Consider the following 19,257-nt stretch of genomic DNA (forward strand, 5'->3'; position numbering starts at 1 on the left):
CAATGATCTCAGCTCCGTGGGGCAGGTTTTTGTTGCTCACTTTGATGAGGTGAGAAATATCCTGGAGAGAATAGTGGTAGCGGAGGAGAGAACCCTGGTGTTTGATAGAACAATCCTCCCGGTGAGGGCCCTTCTTCGGGCTTGGGGGGGGGCCGTGTGCCCGGTTTCATGTGATGAATGGAGGGGGGGGGGGTGAGTTGGTTGCCGTGCTTTCGCAATCTCAATTTGAAGGCTGGGCCTTTCAGGTTTGACGGAGCACATCGTACCCGAACTTTGAGGCCTGGGGTTGGTTGGAGATTCTGACCACTGATGTTATGTTGTCTTGTCTTCGATGCTCGTTGTGAGGGGTGGGCGGAGGCTGGATGCGTTGACTTGTCCCCTCCTGCCGGGTCTAGATTCCTTGCCAGCTGGATGATGTGGTGAAGGCACTTTGTTCGATGTAACTTTGGAGGGATCCTTGCTCGATGATCCTGTCATGGCATTCGCCTTTCCAGCATCATGGATGGTGCTGTTATCCTGCAATTCATTGGTAATCCTGCATTTTATTACCTTGTGTGAATTTCATGTTATTGTCTTTTTTCCTGACAGGAGTGTGCGATAGATGAGAACGAAGACGAGGGTCACTTGTCATCCTGTTTTGGTACAAATCACTGAGTCAGTGATCTGAAATGTGGTTCGTGCAAAGTCTTGCTGTTTTTAATGTGCTGTAATCCTTGCATTTATGAAAAGGCGATACATTTTAGACACCACTCACCTCATTTATGAAGCTATGTAGAGCCAGGGCAGGCTGGTGGGCGGATGGTTAGTGTGGTGTTGGGTGGTAGGATTAGATACATCCTCACTTGGATTAAGGAAAGCCCCCAGTTAAAGCTATCTGTAAAGGGTTTTTATTTTGTATTTTTGTCACTTTGAGTATTGAGAATCTGTGCTTATCTCGTCCGAGAACCCAGGCAGATCATGTGACCTGGCGAGGACTGGCTTCCTTGGGATTCCTCTTTGTGGTTAGTATCTCTGGGAGTTGTTGGAATGGGGAGGGAAATCTATGGTGGCGTGTGACTGGGTGTGGTCGGTTTATCCTTGGACTGAGTTGATGCCGTGGATCTGCTTTGTTAGAGCCTTTCTTAGGTATGATATCGGAGATAAGTGGCCTCCTCCAAGTGGTCTTATATGGTGGCTTCCTGAGTGTGTGCCCTCCTGGTTGTAGTTGGCAGTGTTTTCGGCTCTGTTGAGTTGACGCTACTCTGTCCCCTGGTATCCTCATGGTGATGGCATACTGTGTTCGTCTGTGTCTGATATTCTTTGGTTAATCCAAGGGTTCCTCCCTTATAGGAACTCTTCCCCTTATCTGGGGGCATCACGGTGTAACGTGGTGATTTCCCTATCGGGGGGGGGGGAGAAGATTGGGCCCCTCCCAAGACACCCAATTGATTGGTATCTTGACAATTCTCCTTCTCCTCGGTGGAGAGGTGGCTGGGTCTCCTCGGTTGAGGGTGGCGTGATTCTTCTTGCCTCGGTGGAGCTGGTGCGTTGGCCCAGGTGTGCCCGGGTGTGCTAAGTGAGGAGGAGTGTGGCTGTTGGGTGGTCAATCTTGGCATGTGCTGGGTATCCTGGGGGGGACTGACTCCTCGGTGTAAGAGTGATCAAAGCTGGGCCAGGTTCGGTATTATGTCTGATATCCTGTTACTCCCTTATGCTTGGGGCGTTCCTCCTTATCCAAGATGTTCTGAGAGGCTGAGTGAGGTTTTAATGGACAGCTTTTTCTCTTCTTTGTCTTATGGTGGGGGGTTTGACCCAGGGGATCATGGGGGTCACCTGTGTCCTGTCCTTTTTATCCTGAGACCACTCACCTGTGATATGGAGGTGCCGGCGTTGGATTGGGTGGGCAGAGTAAGAAGTCTGACAACACCAGGTTATTGTCCAACAGGTTTATTTGGAATCACTAGCTTTCGGAGCGTAGCTCCTTCATCAGGTGAGTGAAGAGGTAGGTTACACAAACACAGCAAATACAGACAAAACCAATGATACTAGATGATATTTTGAAAATGAGTCTTTGCAAGTAATTAAGTCTTTACAGGTCCAGACAGTGCGACTGGAGAGAGGGGTAACCCCAGGTTAAAGAGGTGTGAATTGTCTGAAGCCAGGACAGTTGGTAGGATTTCACAAGCCCAGGCCAGATGGTGGGTGGATAAATGTAGTTAAATGTAGTGAAACATGAATCCCAGGTCCCGGTTGAGGCCGCACTCATGCGTGCGGAACTTGGCTATAAGTTTCTGCTCGGCGATTCTGCGTTGTCGCGCATCTTGAAGGTCGCCTTGGAGAATGCTTACCTGGAGATCAGAGGCTGAATGCCCTTGACTGCTGAAGTGTTCCCCGACTGGAAGGGAACATACCTGCCTGGCGATTGTCGCGCGATGTCCATTCATCCATTATCGCAGGATCTGCTCAGCGAGGAGGAGCGTAACAGACATCTACAGACACTGAAAGATGCCCTCGTACGAATGGGATATGGCGCTCGACTCATCGATCGACAGTTCCAACGCGCCACAGCAAACAACCGCACCGACCTCCTCAGAAGGCACTCTGGCACTCAACCGACAGAATACCCTTCGTCGTCCAGTACTTTCCCGGAGCGGAGAAACTATGACATCTTCAGAGCCTTCAATCATTCTATCCATTGTAAGGAACTTCTTTTGAATCCTTGTCCGACCCTCGTTCCCTTTTTTAATTCCTGCCTTGCCGGCTGCTTCAATACTGCAAACGTTAGTTTTGAACTGAAACCCCCTGGTGTAATGTATCATTTGAACAAGCTGAAGCACTCCCCTAGATCCAATGTCCAATGTGGCAAAGTCCCATGATGTCAATTTGATGGACTTGGCTAGCAGCCACTCAGCTCTCTTGAAATCCAGTTGTTGACGTGCCCTCGATCTTGACTGCCGACTGTTTCCAGGATGTTCTGGAAATACTCAGGCAAACTCCATTTTGCAGAGCTAAGTTTCAGTTCTGTTTAAACCTTGGCGAGAGCAGCTTCTATCAGACCTGGAGGCAGCAGGGAGCAGGTTTAAGACACTCTCTCTATCAGGGCTGTGAAGGTAACTTCGGATTGAAAGACTGGGAAAGGCCCAGTCTGACATCTCTCTCCTGAGAACCCAAAAAGGTCCTGAGGACCAGGCCCTTCTCTCTCTCTTCACACCACTGCCAGAAACCCTGTACAAAAGCCAGACAAGCAGTTGAAAGGCAGAGTGAATGGTGAATCTTCTGAAAACCTTCAGGCAGAGAATTCTACTGTTATCTCAGTGAGACTGAGAGTCAATCTGGTGGAGGACTGAACAAGTGAAGGTGACTCTCCAGAAGAATTCCTGCAGACCACAAGGTCTAATTGAAGCAGATAAGTGAGGTGGTTTCCAACGCCTCACATTTTGAGAGGATCACCGCCTACAGAGACCACAACCTCAGCAGCAAAGATAGTCGTCTCTTCCCAGTGTAATCTGTGTTATTTTGATCTTTCCCAACCCCCACCATGTGCCTGCTTTGTGTGTGTCTAGGTGGGGGGGGGGGCAGGATATGGGGAATAATTGGATTAGCAGAACGTTGTTCTATTATTACCATTGCATGTTTATTCTCTTGTTGTAAGCAAACAGTTTTTAATGTTTCACTCACAAAGGGGGATTTTTGCAGTAACTTCATTGCAGTGTTAATGTAACCCTACTTGTGACAATAATCAAGATTATTATTATCTGGTGCCTGTAAGTCATTGGAGCAGTCAAAGATCTCAGAAAACATATACAGATTATTCCGCTATATTGGGACCCCGGGGCCTGTGGGGCTGGAATTGACAATGCCCAGGGTGTTGTGATAAGATTAATATCTGCAGATCTTTTGCTGTGCTAACCACTGAGCCTGTTTTTTTAAATTAAGGGGTTATTTAGTGTGGCCAATCCACCTAACCTGTACATCTTTGGGTTGTGGGGGTGAATCCCATACAGGCACAGTAATAATAATAATCTTTATTGTCACAAGTAGTTTTACATTAACACTGCAATGAAGTTACTGTGAAAATCCCCTAGTCGCCACATTCCGGCGCCTGTTCGGCTACACCGAGGGAGAATTCAGAATGTCCAATTCACCTAACAACACGTCTTTCGGGACTTGTGGGAGGAAACCGGAGCACCCGGAGGAAACCCACGCAGACACGGGGAGAACGTGCAGACTCCACACAGACAGTGACCCAAGCCAGGAATCGAACCTGGGTCCTCAGCACCGCAGTCCCCGTGCTAACCACTATGCCACATGCCACCCTCACTGAGGCCTGGTTATCTGCAAACCTCACCACCTTCACCAACTGACATTCTACTTGACCCTTTTCCCACTGTTTCTTTTGCCATGGCTTCTGGCGTGGATGCTAAGAGCGATAGTGATCGGAGGCAGTCCCCTCTCACCCCACACCCAATAACACCGGGCCCAACTTCAGCAAATAATGTCTTGATTGCGGCAGTCTGTCCGATCCACAGAGCTACATTTGTGTTTTTGTCTCTCCAGTTAACACTGATCACCTCCAGCAGATCACTCGCAACAGAGGTGAGTCAATTGCCACATAATTCTCAGCTTCCGACCTGAGAAACCCCAGACCGGTAACCCTGACATCAGCAGTGGGTAGAATTCCAGAGGGTAAAGAGCAGAAGGAAATTGATACTTAGCTGGAAATACACAGGCTAATTATAGAATACAACCAGAGATTTGTGAAAAACATTTAGCTGTTTAAAGGACTGGTGTTGTTTTTGTTGATGGAGAAAGTACGGAAGATGTTGTGCATATGGATTTTCGGGGCATGTTGTTAAATTGAAAGTCATGCGAGAGTGCCTTTAAGAACTGGATGTTTAAGCAATGTACCTTTGATGTCATAGAGTGGGTGGAGCTCAGCTCAGTTCAGCCATTTTGCAGTTTGGTTTTGGAGTTTGGAAAGTGCCTGGCTGGTTTTGCTGAGAGCAGTTTAAAAGGAGAAAGCCGGTTTGAGACAGCAGCTTGGGTGTGTCTGTGGGTTTCCAGAGAGCTGCATGAAGAAAGCAAGGTGCTGGAGCTGAAGTCACCCAAGCTAACATATCTCTGCCATTCTACAGAAAAAATATATATCCTTTAACCTGATGTGATACTGTTTAAAGGCGTTAAGTCTCTTGGAAGTTTGAAGGAACATTTTAAGGAAGTATTTACTGTTGCAATATTTTCTGAGTTATCTTTGAAGTAAGGGGTGTTAATGTTTATTTAAGATGTTAAGTTGAGTTCATGGAATAAACAGCGTTTTGTGTTTAAAAACCCACGTGTCCATAATTGTAATCCCACACCTAGGGAAAAAACCGTGTGCTCGGGAAATGCAACAAATCCATTAAAGGGAGAGGTTGGTTGAACCCCATGATACATTTTGGAGTTCTGAAACTGCCTCGCCCATAACAGCTGTATTGGAGGGAGTGGGGCAGCATGGACAGGACATTGGTTCATCAACAGATTCTTTTCAGACTATTTAACTATAAAAGAAGCAAAATGTTGTAGATGCTGGAAATCAGAAATAAAAACGAAAACTCTGGGAATGTTCAGCAGGTCGCGCAGCATCTGGGGAGAGTGAGAGTGTTAACGTTTTGAGTTCAATGTGACTCTTTATCAGAACAGACTTGTATGTCGAGCTCAGTTTTCAGAGTATTTCTGGAAGGGGAGCACAAGGCAGTGAAGAGGATGCAGTGTTGGGTTCTGGCACCGGCACTTTTGCACATATTCTTCTCCGAGTAGCCGTGTGCCAAAGAAACAAATCCGCGTGTTTTCCAACCGGAAACCCTGGATGAACGGGGATATCCACTGCTCGCTGAAGTCTCGGTCTGAGCCGTTCAAGTCAGGCGACCCTGACCTCTACAAGAAAGCCAGATATGATCCAATGAAATCCATCAAAGATGCCAAAAGACAGAACCGGACCAAGCTGGAGTCCCAAGCTCGCCACACGGATCCCCGCTGACTATGGCAAGGTCTGCAAGACATAACGGGCTACAAGATGAAGGCATGTAAAATCGTCGGCTCCAACACACCCCTCCCTGATGAGCTCCACGCATTCTATGCCCGCTTTGAGCAAGAGGTCAGCGAGAGCGAGCCCTCCACCCCAGAAGCCGCGGATTAACTTGTATCTGAGATCACCACTGCAGACGTCAGAGCAGCCTTCTCGCAGGTCAACCCTCGGAAAGCCACTGGCCCGGATGGGGTACCCGGCCGAGCACTCAGGTCTTGCACGGATCAGCTGGCGGGGGTATTCGCAGACATCTTCAACCTCTCTTTACAACAATCTGAGGTCCCGATCTGCTTCAAGAAGCCGACCACGTCCCTGTACCAAAAAAAGTCAAGCAGCGTGCCTTAATGACTATCGTCCAGTGGCTCAGACATCCATCATCATGAAGTGCTTCGAAAGGTTGGTCATGACACGAATCAACTCCATCCTCCCGGATTGCCTTGATCCACTACAGTTCGCCTACCGCTGCAACAGGTCCACAGCAGATGCCATCTCCATGGCCCTGCACTCCACCCTGGAACACCTAGATAACAAAGACACCTATGTCAGACTCCTATTTATCGACTACAGCTCAGCCTTCAACACCATCATTCCTACAAAACTCATCTCCAAACTCCGTGGCCTCGGCTCCTCCCTCTGCGACTGGATCCTGAACTTTCTAACCCACAGGCCACAATCAATAAAGATAGGCAACAACACCTTCTCCACAATCATCCTCAACACCGGTGCCCCACAAGGCTGTGTCCTCAGCCCCCTACTATACTCCTAAGACACCTATGACTGTGTGGCCAAATTCCCCATCAACTCGATTTTCAAATTTGCTGATGACACCACCGTAGTGGGTCGGATTTCAAACAATGACGAGACAGAGTACAGGAATGAGATAGAGAATCTGGTGAACTGGTGCGACGACAATAATCTCTCCCTCAATGTCAACAAAATGAAGGAGATTGTCATCGACTCCAGGAAGTGTAGTGGAGAACATGCCCCTGTCTATATTAATGGGAACGAAGTAGAAAGGGTCGAGAGCTTCAAGTTTTTAGGTGTGCAGATCACCAACAGCCTGTCCTGGTTCCCCCCATGCTGACACTATAGTTAAGAAAGCCCACCAATGACTCTACTTTCTCAGAAGACTAAGGAAATTTGGCATGTGAGCTACGACCCTCACCAACTTCTACAGATGCACCATAGAAAGCATTCTTTCTGGTTGTATCACAGCTTGGTATGGAGCCTGCTCTGCCCAAGACCGCAGGAAACTACAAAAGGTCGTGAATGTAGCCCAGTCCATCAGGCAAACCAACCTCCCATCCATTGACTCTGTCTATAATTCCTGCTGCCTCAGAAAGGCAGCCAGCGTAATTAAGGACCCCACGCACCCCGGACATACTCTCTTCCACCTTCTTCCGTCAGGAAAAGGTACCAAAGTTTGAGGTCACGTACCAACCGACTCAAGAACACTTCTTCCCTGCTGCCATCAGACTTTTGAATGGACCTACCTCGTATTAAGTTGATCTTTTCTCTACACCTTGCTATAACTGTAACATTATATTCTGCAGTCTCTCCTTCCTTCCCTATGTACAGTATGCATTGTTTGTACAGCAGGCAAAAAACAACACTTTTCACTGGAGACTAATACATGTGACAATAATAAATCAAATCAAAATTAAAATCATATACATTTGGGTCATTTACAGACAATGTTTATTTTCATATCAGAACTGATCAACCGTGCCCACCTGAGATTCAAGATAAAGTGTGCCAAGTCCTCATCAGAAGGTTGCTCTATGCTAACGGTCCATGCTGAGGAACCCACTCAGCAGCAAATGGGCAGCCTCCCTCGCACCAATAAACAGCTTGGTTTGGCCATCGGAATCAGGAGGATATCATAGTCCATGATGTTGCCTTAGCACTGTTCATCGGCATTGACAATGTGACGCTGGAGGTTGTTGATAGCTTCACATATCTAAGATCCACAATCACCAGCAATCTGTTACTTGGTGCTGAAATCGACACATGCATTGCAAAAGCGGCAGTTGTTATGTCCAAGTCGAGTAAGAGAGTGTAGAGCAGCAGCAACCTGACTGGGAACACCAAACGGAGTGTACCAAGCCTGTGTCCTCAGCAATGGTGAGACCTGGGCAGCGTAAACCAAGCAGGAGAAACGGCTGAACAATTTACACCTTTGCAACCTTAGACATATCCTCAACATCTCTTGGCAGGAAAAGGTCCAAGTTCCTGGAGAGTAAGAATTACATCACCACACACTCATTACAAAACCACTGTCTCCTGCATTGGCTTGGCCACATTAACCAGATGGAAGACAGGTATCCCCAAGGACCCAAGGCGAATGGGTCACGACCTCCTGAGCATCCATTCCTCTTCTACAAGTACACCTGCAAGATATGAAGATAGCAAATACTCACACTGGCAACTGGAAGAGTTACTGACAGCTGCGACCTCTGGAGGCTGACTGTTTGGAAAGACACTGGAAGAGACGAGCAGAAACAAAAGGCTGAGACGGTGGCTCAGAGAAAACAGCGGCCAGCGAATCCTGCACTTTCTCAGGCCACTGTCCTTCTCTGCAGAGCTGGCCATGCCAGAGTGGGGCTCTGAGGTATACGAGGCAATGATTAACAAAGAGTTGACCATCCCGCTGCAAATATGACACCCACAGGAGCACAGGAGATGCTGCAAGGGAGATTTTGAGAGGTTTCTACCAAGAATGAAAGTCTCCCATCACAACAGGGTTGTTGTGATGGGAGACTTTAACTTCCCCAATACGGACTGGGACTCATTTAGTGCTAGGGGTTTAGATGGGGCAGAGTTTGTAAGGAGCATCCAGGAGGGCTTCTTAAAACAATATGTAGATAGACCAACTAGGGAAGGGGCGGTACTGGACCTGGTATTGGGGAATGAGCCCGGCCAGGTGGTAGAAGTTTCATGAGGGGAGCATTTCGGGAACAGTGACCACAATTCAGTAAGTTTTAAAGTGCTGGTGGACAAGGATAAGAGTGGTCCTAGGGTGAATGTGCTAAATTGGGCGGGAGCTGAAGAACCTAGATTGGGGGCGGATGTTTGAGGGTAAATCAACATCTGACATGTGAGAGGCTTTCAAGTGTCAGTTGAAAGGAATTCAGGACCGGCATGTTCCTGTGAGGAAGAAGGATAAATATGGCAGATTTCGGGAACCTTGGATAACGAGAGATATTGTAGGCCCCGTCAAAAAGAAAAAGGAGGCATTTGTCAGGGCTAGAAGGCTGGGAACAGATGAAGCCTGTGTGGAATATAAGGAAAGTAGGAAGGAACTTAAGCAAGGAGTCAGGAGGGCTAGAAGTGGTCACGAAAAGTCATTGGCAAATAGGGGGAAGGAAAATCCCAAGGCTTTTTACACGTACATAAAAAGCAAGAGGGTAGCCAGGGAAAGAGTTGGCCCACTTAAGGATAGGCAAGGGAATCTATGTGTGGAGCCAGAGGAAATGGGTGAGGTACTAAATGAGTACTTTGCATCAGCATTCACCAAAGAGAAGGAATTGGTGGATGCTGAGTCTGGAGAAGGGTGTGTAGATAGCCTGGGTCACATTGAGATCCAAAAAGACGAGATGATGTGCATCTTGAAAAATATTAAGGTGGATAAGTCCCCAGGGCGTGATGGGATCTACCCCAGAATACTGAGGGAGGCAAGAGAGGAAATTGCTGAGGCCTTGACAGAAATCTTTGGATCCTCACTGTCTTCAGGTGATGTCCCGGAGGACTGGAGAATAGCCAATGATGTTCCTTTGTTTAAGAAGGGTAGCAAGGATAATCCAGGAGACTACAGGCCGGTAAGCCTTACGTCAGTGGTCGGGAAATTACTGGAGAGAATTCTTCGAGACAGGATCTACTCCTATTTGAAAGCAAGTGGACGTATTAGCGGAAGGCAGCACAGTTTTGTGAAGGGGAGGTCGTGTCTCACTAACTCGATAGAGTTTTTCGAGGAGATCACAAAGATGATTGATGCAGGTAGGGCAGTGGATGTTGTCCATATGGACTTCAGTAAGGCCTTTGACAAGGTCCCTCATGGCAGACTGGTACAAAAGGTGAAGTCACACGGGATCAGGAGTGAGCTGGCAAGATGGATACAGAACTGGCTAGGTCACAGAAGGCAAAGAGTAGCAATGGAAGGGTGCTTTTCTGATTGGAGGGCTGTGACTAGTGGCGTTCCACAGGGATCAGTGTTGGGACTTTGCTGTTCGTAGTATATATAAATGATTTGGAGGAAAATGTAACTGGTCTGATTAGTAAGTTTGCGGACAACACAAAGGTTGGTGGAATTGCGGATAGCGATGAGGACTGTCAGAGGATACAGCAGGATTTAGATCATTTGGAGACATGGGCGGAGAGATGGCAGATGGAGTTCAATCCGGACAAATGTGAGGTCATGCATTTTGGAAAGTCTAATACAGGTAGGAAATATACAGTGAATGGTAGAACCCTCAAGAGTATTGACAGTCAAAGAGAACTGGGTGTACAGGTCCACAGGTCACTGAAAGGGGCAACACAGGTGGAGAAGGTAATCAAGAATGCATACGGCATGCTTGCCTTCATTGGCCGAGGCATTGAGTATAAGAATTGGCAAGTCATGTTGCAGCTGTATAGAACCTTAGTTAGGCCACACTTGGAGTATAGTGTTCAATTCTGGTCGCCACACTACCAGAAGGATGTGGAGGCTTTAGAGAGGGTGCAGAAGAGATTTACCAGAATGTTGCCTGGTATGGAGGGCATTAGCTATGAGGAGAGGTTGAATAAACTCGGTTTGTTCTCACTGGAACGACGGAGGTTGAGGGGCGGCCTGATAGAGGTCTACAAAATTATGAGGGGCATAGACAGGGTGGATAGTCAGAGGCTTTTCCCCAGGGTAGAGGGGTCAATTACTAGGGGCCTATGTTTAAGGTGCGAGGGGCAAGGTTTAGAGTAGATGTACGAGGCAAGTTTTTTACACAGAGGGTAGTGGGTGCCTGGAACACGCTACCGGAGGAGGTGGTGGAAGCAGGGACGATAGTGACATTTAAGGGGCATCTTGACAAATACATGAATAGGATGGGAATAGAGGGATACGCACCCAGGAAGTGTAGAAGATTGTAGTTTAGTTGGGCAGCATGGTCGGCACGGGCTTGGAGGGTCGAAGGGCCTGTTCCTGTGCTGTACATTTCTTTGTTCTTTAGAAAAATCATGTTGGGGGAAATTGCGATTATTTTCATTCGAACAGAACATAGAACATACAGAGCAGAAGGAGGCCATTCGGCCCATCGAGTCTGCATCGACCCACTTCAGCCCTCACTTCCACCCTATCCCCATAACCCATTAACTCCTCCTGACCTTTTCGGACACTAAGGGCAATTTATCATGGCCAATCCACCTAACCTGCACGTCTTTGGACTGTGGGAGGAAACCGGAGCACCCGGAGGAAACCCACGCAGACACGGGGAGAACGTGCAGACTCCGCACAGTGACCCAGCGGGGAATTGAACCTGGGACCCTGGCGCTGTGAAGCCACGGTGCTAACCACTGTGCTACCGTGCTGCCCACGGTAGCAGAAGAGATTGAGGAGAAATCCGAGAGCAGGGCTTTGGTCAGGCAAATACAGAAAAAACTATTTTCACTGGTTGATGAGTCAGCAACTGGGTGGAATATTGTTTTTGTGTTCATCATCAATTAATAGAAGGAAGGGAGTGGTTCGGAGAATTGCTTTGACACAGAGAGGTGTTGGGGCATGAATTGTCTGTGCAGGAACAGTACGCAAGCTGAATCAATCACCAAAGTTTTTGAAAGAAAAATGTAAAGGAGTGTGGAAACGGAACGTTAAACGAAATGGAGAACTCTTTCTGAGAGAAGGCACAAAGCCAATGGGCCCACTGGCCTCTGATTGTCCTGTACAGTTCTAATGTTCCAGAATAAAAGTAGTCTGGGAATGGGAATTGAGAGTGTTTCTCGCTGAGGAGGGCCCGAGGAATTAGTGCCCGATCGCACAATCCCAGCATCATTAAGTATGAACAAAGAACCAAACAGCACAGGAACAGGCCTTCAGCCCTCCAAGCCTGTACCGGTCATGATACTAATCTTGGCCAAAACCCTCAACATTTACTTGTGCCGTATCCCTCTATACCCGTCCTGTCCATGTGTTTGTCGAGATGCCTTTTGAACACCGTTAATATATCAGCTTCCACAACCTCCCCTGGCAACGTGTTCCAGGCACTCACCACCCTCTGCGTAAAAAACCTGCCTCGCACATCTCCTCTAAACTTTGCCCCACGGACCTTAAACCTATGCCCCCTGGTGGCTGACCCCTCCACCCTGGGAAAGAGTGCCTGCCCATCCACTCCATCCATGCCCCTCATAATCTTGTAGACCTCTATCAGGTCACCCCTCAACCTTCGTCTTTCTAATAAAAACCGTCCAAGTCTATTCAGCCTCTCCACATAGCTGACACCCTCCAGACCTAGGGGCTGTTTAGCACAGGGCTAAATCGCTGGCTTTGAAAGCAGACCAAGGCAGGCCAGCAGCACGGTTCAATTCCCGTACCAGCCTCCCCGAACAGGCGCCGGAATGTGGCGACTAGGGGCTTTTCACAGTAACTTCATTGAAGCCTACTTGTGACAATAAGCGATTTTCATTTCATTTTTTCACCAGGCAACATCCTGGTAAACCTCCTCTGCACCCTCTCCAAAGCCTCCACACCCTTCTGGTAGTGTGGCGACCAGAATTATGCGCAATATTCCAAGTGCGGCCGTACCAAGGTTCTATATAACTGTAGCCTGACTTGCCAGTTTTTATATTCAATGCCTCGTCCAATGAAGGCAAACATTCCGTGTGCTTTCTTGACTATCTTGTCCACTTGTGTTGCCACCTTCAAAGATCTGTGGACCTGCGTGCCCAGATCTCTCTGACTTTCTATATTCCTCAGAGTTTTGCCATTTACGATATATTTCCCCTCTATGTCAGACCTACCAAAATGCATTACCTCATATTTGTCCGGATTAAGCTCTATTTGCCGTTTCTCTGCCCAAGTTTAATGTCCTGCTGTATCCTCTGACAATCCTCAACACTATTTTTCACTCCACCAACCTTGGTGTCATCCGCAAACTTACTAATCTGACCGGCTACATTTTCCTCCAAATCGTTTATGTATACTACAAACAACAGAGGCCCCAGCACCGATCCCTGTGGAACACCACTAGTCACAACCTTCCATTCAGAAAAACACCCTCTACTGCTACCCTTTGCCTTCTGTGACCGAGCCAGTTCTATATCCATCTTACCACCTCACCTCTGATCCTGTGTGACTTCGCCTTTTGTACCAGTCTGCCATGAGGAACCTTGTCAAAAGGCTTTACTGAAGTCCACGTAAACAACATCCACCGCCCTCCCCTCATGAATCACCTTCTCCTCAAAAAACTCGATCAGGTTAGTGAGGCACGACCTCCCCTTTACAAAACCATGCTGTCTATCGCTAATGAGTCCATTTGTTTCCAAATGGGTAGAAATCCTGTCCCTGAGAATTCTCCCCAATAATTTACCTGCTACCGACGTGAGGCTCACCAGCCTATAGTTTCCTGGATTATCCCTGCTACCTTTCTTAAACGGTGGTACCACATTAGCTATTCTCCAGTCCTCTGGGATCTCACCTGTAGCCAATGAGGATATGAAGATGTCAATCAAGGCCCCAACCATTTCCTCCCTTGCTGCCCTCAGTATTCTGGGGTAAATCCCATCAGGCCCAGGAGACTTATCTACCTTAATATCTTTTAAAAGACTCAATACCCCCTCCTTTTCGATGTTAACATGATACAGACTGTCCGCACAACCTACCCAAGAATCATCTTCAACAAAGTCCTTTTCTTTGGTGAACACTGATGCAAAGTACTCATTTAGTATCTCGCCCATTTCCTCTGGCTCAACACATAGATTCCCCCCACTGTCCTTAAGTGGTCCAATCCTTTCCTTGGCCACCCTCTTGCTTTTTACATATGAATAAAAAGCTTTGGGGTTTACCTTAATGCTACATGCCAAGGACTTTTCATGACCCCTCCTAGCCTTCCTAATTTCCCACTTCAGTACCTTCCTACTTACATAAGAACATAAGAACTAGGAACAGGAGTAGGCCATCTGGCCCCTCGAGCCTGCTCCGTCATTCAATGAGATCATGGCTGATCTTTTGTGGACTCAGCTCCACTCTCCGGCCCGTACACCATATCCCCGAATCCCTTTATTCTTTCGAAAGGTAATAAGAACTCCTCGGTGAAAGGTAATACTTCCTTTTACTCCTCAAGGGTTTCGACTGTCTCCACCCTTCTGGACCGTACAAAAGTCTCTTTTTTCTTTTTGACGAGGTGCACAATATCCCTCATTATCCAAGGCTCCCTAAACCTCCCATACTTATCCTTCATTCTCTCAGGAATGTGACTTTCCTGAATCCTAATCAACTGTCGCTTGAAAGACTCCCACATGTCCGATGTTGATTAATTATCCAACAGCCCCACCCAATCCAAATTCTTCAGTTCCTGAATAATGTTATCGGAATTTGCCTTTCCCCAGTTTAGCACCTTAACGCGAGGGTTACCCTCATCCCTGTCCAAAAGAACCCTAAAACTTACAGAATTGTGGTCACTACTTCCAAAATATTCCCCTACTGAGACCTCAACCACGTGTCCAGGCTCATTCCCCAAAACCAGGTCCAGTGCTGCCCCTTCCCGAGTTGGACCATCTACATATTGCATCAAGAAGCCAATAAAAGCTAACACACCGTACGCCTTCTTAACAACCCTCTCAACCTGGGTGGCAACTTTAAGGGATCTATGTACATGGACACCGAGATCTCTCTGCTCATCCACACTGTCAAGAATCTTACCATTAGCCCAGTACTCAGTCTTCCTGTTATTCCTTCCAAAATGAATCACCTCACACTTTTCTGCATTAAACTCCATTTGCCACCTCTCAGCCCAGCGCTGCAGCTTATCTATGTCCCTCTGTAACTTGTAACATCCTTCCGCACTGTCCACAACTCCACCGACTTTAGTGTCATCTGCAAATTTACTCACTCATCCTTCTACGCCCTCCTCCAGGTCATTTATAAAAATAACAAACAGCAGTGGCCCCAAAACAGATCCTAGTGGTACACCACTAGTAACTGAACTCCAGGCTGAACATTTCCCATCAACCACCACCCTATGTCTTCTTCCAGCTCGCCAATTTCTGATCCAAACTGCTAAATCACCCTGAATCCCATGCCTCCGTATTTTGCAGTAGCCTACCGTGGGGAACCTTATCAAACGCTTTACTGAAATCCATATACACCACATCAGCTGCTTTACCCTCATCCACCTGTTTGGTCACCTTCTCAAAGAACTCAATCAGGTTTGTGAGGCACAACCTACCCTTCACAAAACCGTGTTGACTAGCTCTAATCAAATTGTTCCTTTCCAGCTGATTATACGTCCTATCTCTTGTAAACCTTTCCAAGATTTTGCCCACAACAGAAGTAAGGCTCACTGGTCTATAGTTACCGGGGTTGTCTCTACTCCCCTTTTTGAACAAGGGCACAACATTTGCTATCCTCCAGTCTTCTGGCACTATTCCTGTAGACAAAGATGACTTAAAGATCAAAGCCAAAGGCTCAGCAATCTCCTCCCTATCTTTCCAGAGAATCCTAGGATAAATCCCATCCGGCCCAGGGGACTTAGCTATTTTCACACTTTCCAGGATTGCTAAATCCTCCTCCTTATGAACCTCAAGCCCTTCTAGTCTAGTAGCCTGAATCTCAGTATTCTCCTCGACAACATTGTCTTTTTCCTGTGTGAATACTGATGAAAAATATTCATTTAGCACCTCTCCTATCTCCTCGGACTCCACGCACAACTTCCCACTACTGTCCTTGACAAGCCCTACTCTTACCCGAGTCATTCTTTTATTCCTGACATATCTATAGAAAGCCTTAGGGTTATCCTTGATCCTACCTGCCAAAGACTTCTCATGTCCCCTCCTGGCTCTTCTTAGCTCTCTCTTTAGGTCCTTCCTAGCTAACTTGTAACTCTCGAGCGCCCTAACTGAACCTTCACGTCTAATCTTTACATAAACCTCCTTCTTCCTCTTGACAAGTGTTTTGACTGCCTTAGTAAACCACGGTTCCCTTGCTCGACCACTTCCTCCCTGCCTGACAGGTACATACTTATCAAGGACACGCAGTAGCTGTTCCTTGAACAAGCTCCACATTTCCATTGTGCCCATCCCCTGCAGTTTTCCTCTCCATCCGATGCATCCGACGTCTTGCCTCATCGCATCATAATTGCCTTTCCCCCAGATATAACTCTTGCCCTGCGGTATATACCTATCCCTTTCCATCACTAAAGTAAACGTAATCGAATTGTGGTCACGATCACCAAAGTACTCACCTACCTCCAAATCTAACACCTGTCCTGGTTCATTACCCAGTACCAAATCCAATACGTCCTCGCCTCTCGTTGGCCTATCTACATACTGTGTCAGGAAACCCTCCTGTACACATTGGACAAAAACAGACCCATCTAAAGTACTCGAACTATAGCGTTTCCAGTCAATATTTGGAAAGTTAAAGTCCCCCATAACAACTACCCTGTTACTTTCGCTCCTATCCAGAATCATCTTTGCAATCCTTTCCTCTACATCTCTGGAACTTTTCGGAGGCCTATAGAAAACCCCTGACAGGGTGACCTCTCCTTTCCTGTTTCTAACCTCAGCCCATACTACCTCAGTAGACGAGTCCTCATAAAACATCCTTTCTGCCACCGTAATACTGTCCTTGACTAACAATGCCACCCCTCCCCCTCTTTTACCACCTTCCCTGAGCTTACTGAAATATCTAAGAAGACCAGACTTTAAAGAAGATTGATTATCAAGGTGGGCCTGAAGGTCCCTTCAACCAACCAGGAGGGTCCAGAAGCAAGATCTTTTTACCTTTCTGTAAAGACAGTGATTACAGCTTTTAAATGAAAAATTATAATATTAAAATAACTTAAAAGTTTTAACCTTAAACAGTGGTTATTCCTAAGCCTACTGTCCTTACTTAGCAACACAGGACCCAGGACATCGATGCTACTAAGTGATAAGTAGGTAACATTCTTCTATGAAGATATGGATTATATCGGGGAATAACTTGAAAATATAGTTTGACCTGAATAGCACCCACCTAAGTCTGCATAGGAGTCAGGGAGCGAGAATCCCTGTTCACCATTTAGAATGTCGGCCCTTTTTGGTATAGGGGGACTTCTAAGAATAGTGGTGAGTTTTCAACAACTGCACGCCAGTTGGTGCAGGCATGTTGTCATGAGAATGTCACTTTAAGAAATGTTTGTCTGCTCATGTTACTGCAGTGATGTCAGAGTGTGGGTGGAGCTGAACTCTGGCTCTGCTTTTTAGTTTTCACTTTGAGAGAAGCTTGGGTGTGTCTGTGTTTTTTGGGTTTTGTTTCAGTGTTGGAGCTGCAGCCAGCCAATGAATGAGTAATGTTGATCTCTCTGCCATATAAAGACTATCTCTTGATCATTTGGTGAATTCAGAGTGATAACTGTTCTCAGTAATGAATTTAAACCTGATGTGCTTCTGTTAAACGTTTTTCTTTTAAGTCTTATGGATGTTAAAAGGAAAGTTTAAGGATTATGTAGTGTTGTAATCTTTGGGGGTTGTATTTGAATTGATGGTTGCTAAGATGTTCTCTGTGTGTTTTTAAAAGAATAAAACATAGAATAAACATTGTTTTGCTTTAAAAAATAGTTTTTCAATTTCTGCTGTCCCACACCTGTAGAGTGGGCCGTGTGCTCCCCATACCACAATCTAGTAAAAGTTGTGGGTCAGGTGAACTCCATGATATACATTGGGGTTCTCTAAACCCTGGCCCATAACAATGTTCAGGACCTGTGTGACTTCCTGCTGGAGATGAACGGCCAAGATGCAGGGGGGTGGGGGGGGCGGGGGGGGGGGGGCTGCGATTCCGGTCGGGCCTTCATCTGCATCCAATCAACAATATGCAGACTGGCATCCCGCTCTCGCAAGATCTGTGACTCACTGTGCCGGTCAGGAGTGGAAGATCCCGCTGACCGTTCAGCTCCCGCTGTGTTGTCTGTCTCCCCCCCCCCCCTCTCTTCCCCCCCCCCCCCGCCCCACCACTCCTCTCCCCCTGTCTGCCTGGTGCAGTCTGGAGATTCGCCTAGTCAGCTGAACCCATCGGTAGATTGGGGGAGTGATACTGACTGCCTGCCCTTTCTAGCGGTCGCCCATCTGTCTGCCTGCACCTGGGTGTGACCACCTCACTATAACTCCTGTCTGTGATGCTTTCCACCACCAGCATTCTCCTAAGTCCATCCAATTGCTGCTCCAAACGAACCACGCGGTCTGTTAGGGGCTGCCATTGGTTACACTTGCTGCAGATGTAGTCGACCAGAACGCTGGAAGCGTCACGGATCTCCCACACTTCTGACTAACAGCCGAGCTGATCCTGGACAGGTCAGTTATAACCCTGGACATCTTGTAGAGGGTAAAGGTTCTGTGTCCTCTCCCCAAACTCTCATCTTTCAAAACAAAATTAAAACAAGACTTGAAGTAAACAAATTACAGGGCTATGAGGATGTGGGGAGGGAATGGGATTAAGTGGATAGTTTTAAGCAGAGTTTGCACAGGCATGGCCCACCTTCCTCGCTATATCACTCAATGATTCGGGAAGAGGGAGACTGCCGATGTGGGAGAGAGGGAGCTTGGCCAGAAGATGATTGGGGCTCAAGCGGAGATGACACATTGATTGGTTCGTGGACCAAGCTTTCTATCACAGTGCGGAGCAACAGCAGCAGTGAGAGAGCGAGAGTGGGACTGAGAGAGTGAGAGTGGGACTGAGAGAGTGAGACTGGGACTGAGAGAGTGAGAGTGGGACTGAGAGTGAGAGTGGGACTGAGAGAGTGAGAGTGGGACTGTGAGAGCGAGAGTGGGACTGAGAGAGTGAGACTGGGACTGAGAGAGTGAGAGTGGGACTGAGAGTGAGAGTGGGACGGAGAGAGTGAGAGTGGGACTGAGAGTGAGAGTGGGACTGAGAGAGCGAGAGTGGGACTGAGAGAGTGAGAGTGGGACTGAGAGAGTGAGAGTGGGACTGAGAGAGTGAGAGTGGGACTGAGAGAGCGAGAGTGGGACTGAGAGAGCGAGAGTGGGACTGAGAGTGAGAG

General features: G+C 47.4%; 1 long non-coding RNA gene across 1 annotated transcript in view; it reads right to left on the minus strand.

Moving 5' to 3' along the window:
• Positions 1-7,714: 7,714 nt before the first annotated feature.
• The window catches only part of LOC140393376 (uncharacterized), a 212,294-nt gene continuing 200,751 nt past the window's right edge, over positions 7,715-19,257 (minus strand). Inside the window, exon 3 of the long non-coding RNA XR_011935583.1 lies at positions 7,715-8,433. This is a non-coding gene — a long non-coding RNA (uncharacterized lncRNA). The remainder of the gene's footprint in view (positions 8,434-19,257) is intronic.

The sequence above is a fragment of the Scyliorhinus torazame genome, chromosome 16 (assembly GCF_047496885.1).
Source record: "Scyliorhinus torazame isolate Kashiwa2021f chromosome 16, sScyTor2.1, whole genome shotgun sequence".
Classification (NCBI taxonomy): domain Eukaryota; kingdom Metazoa; phylum Chordata; class Chondrichthyes; order Carcharhiniformes; family Scyliorhinidae; genus Scyliorhinus; species Scyliorhinus torazame.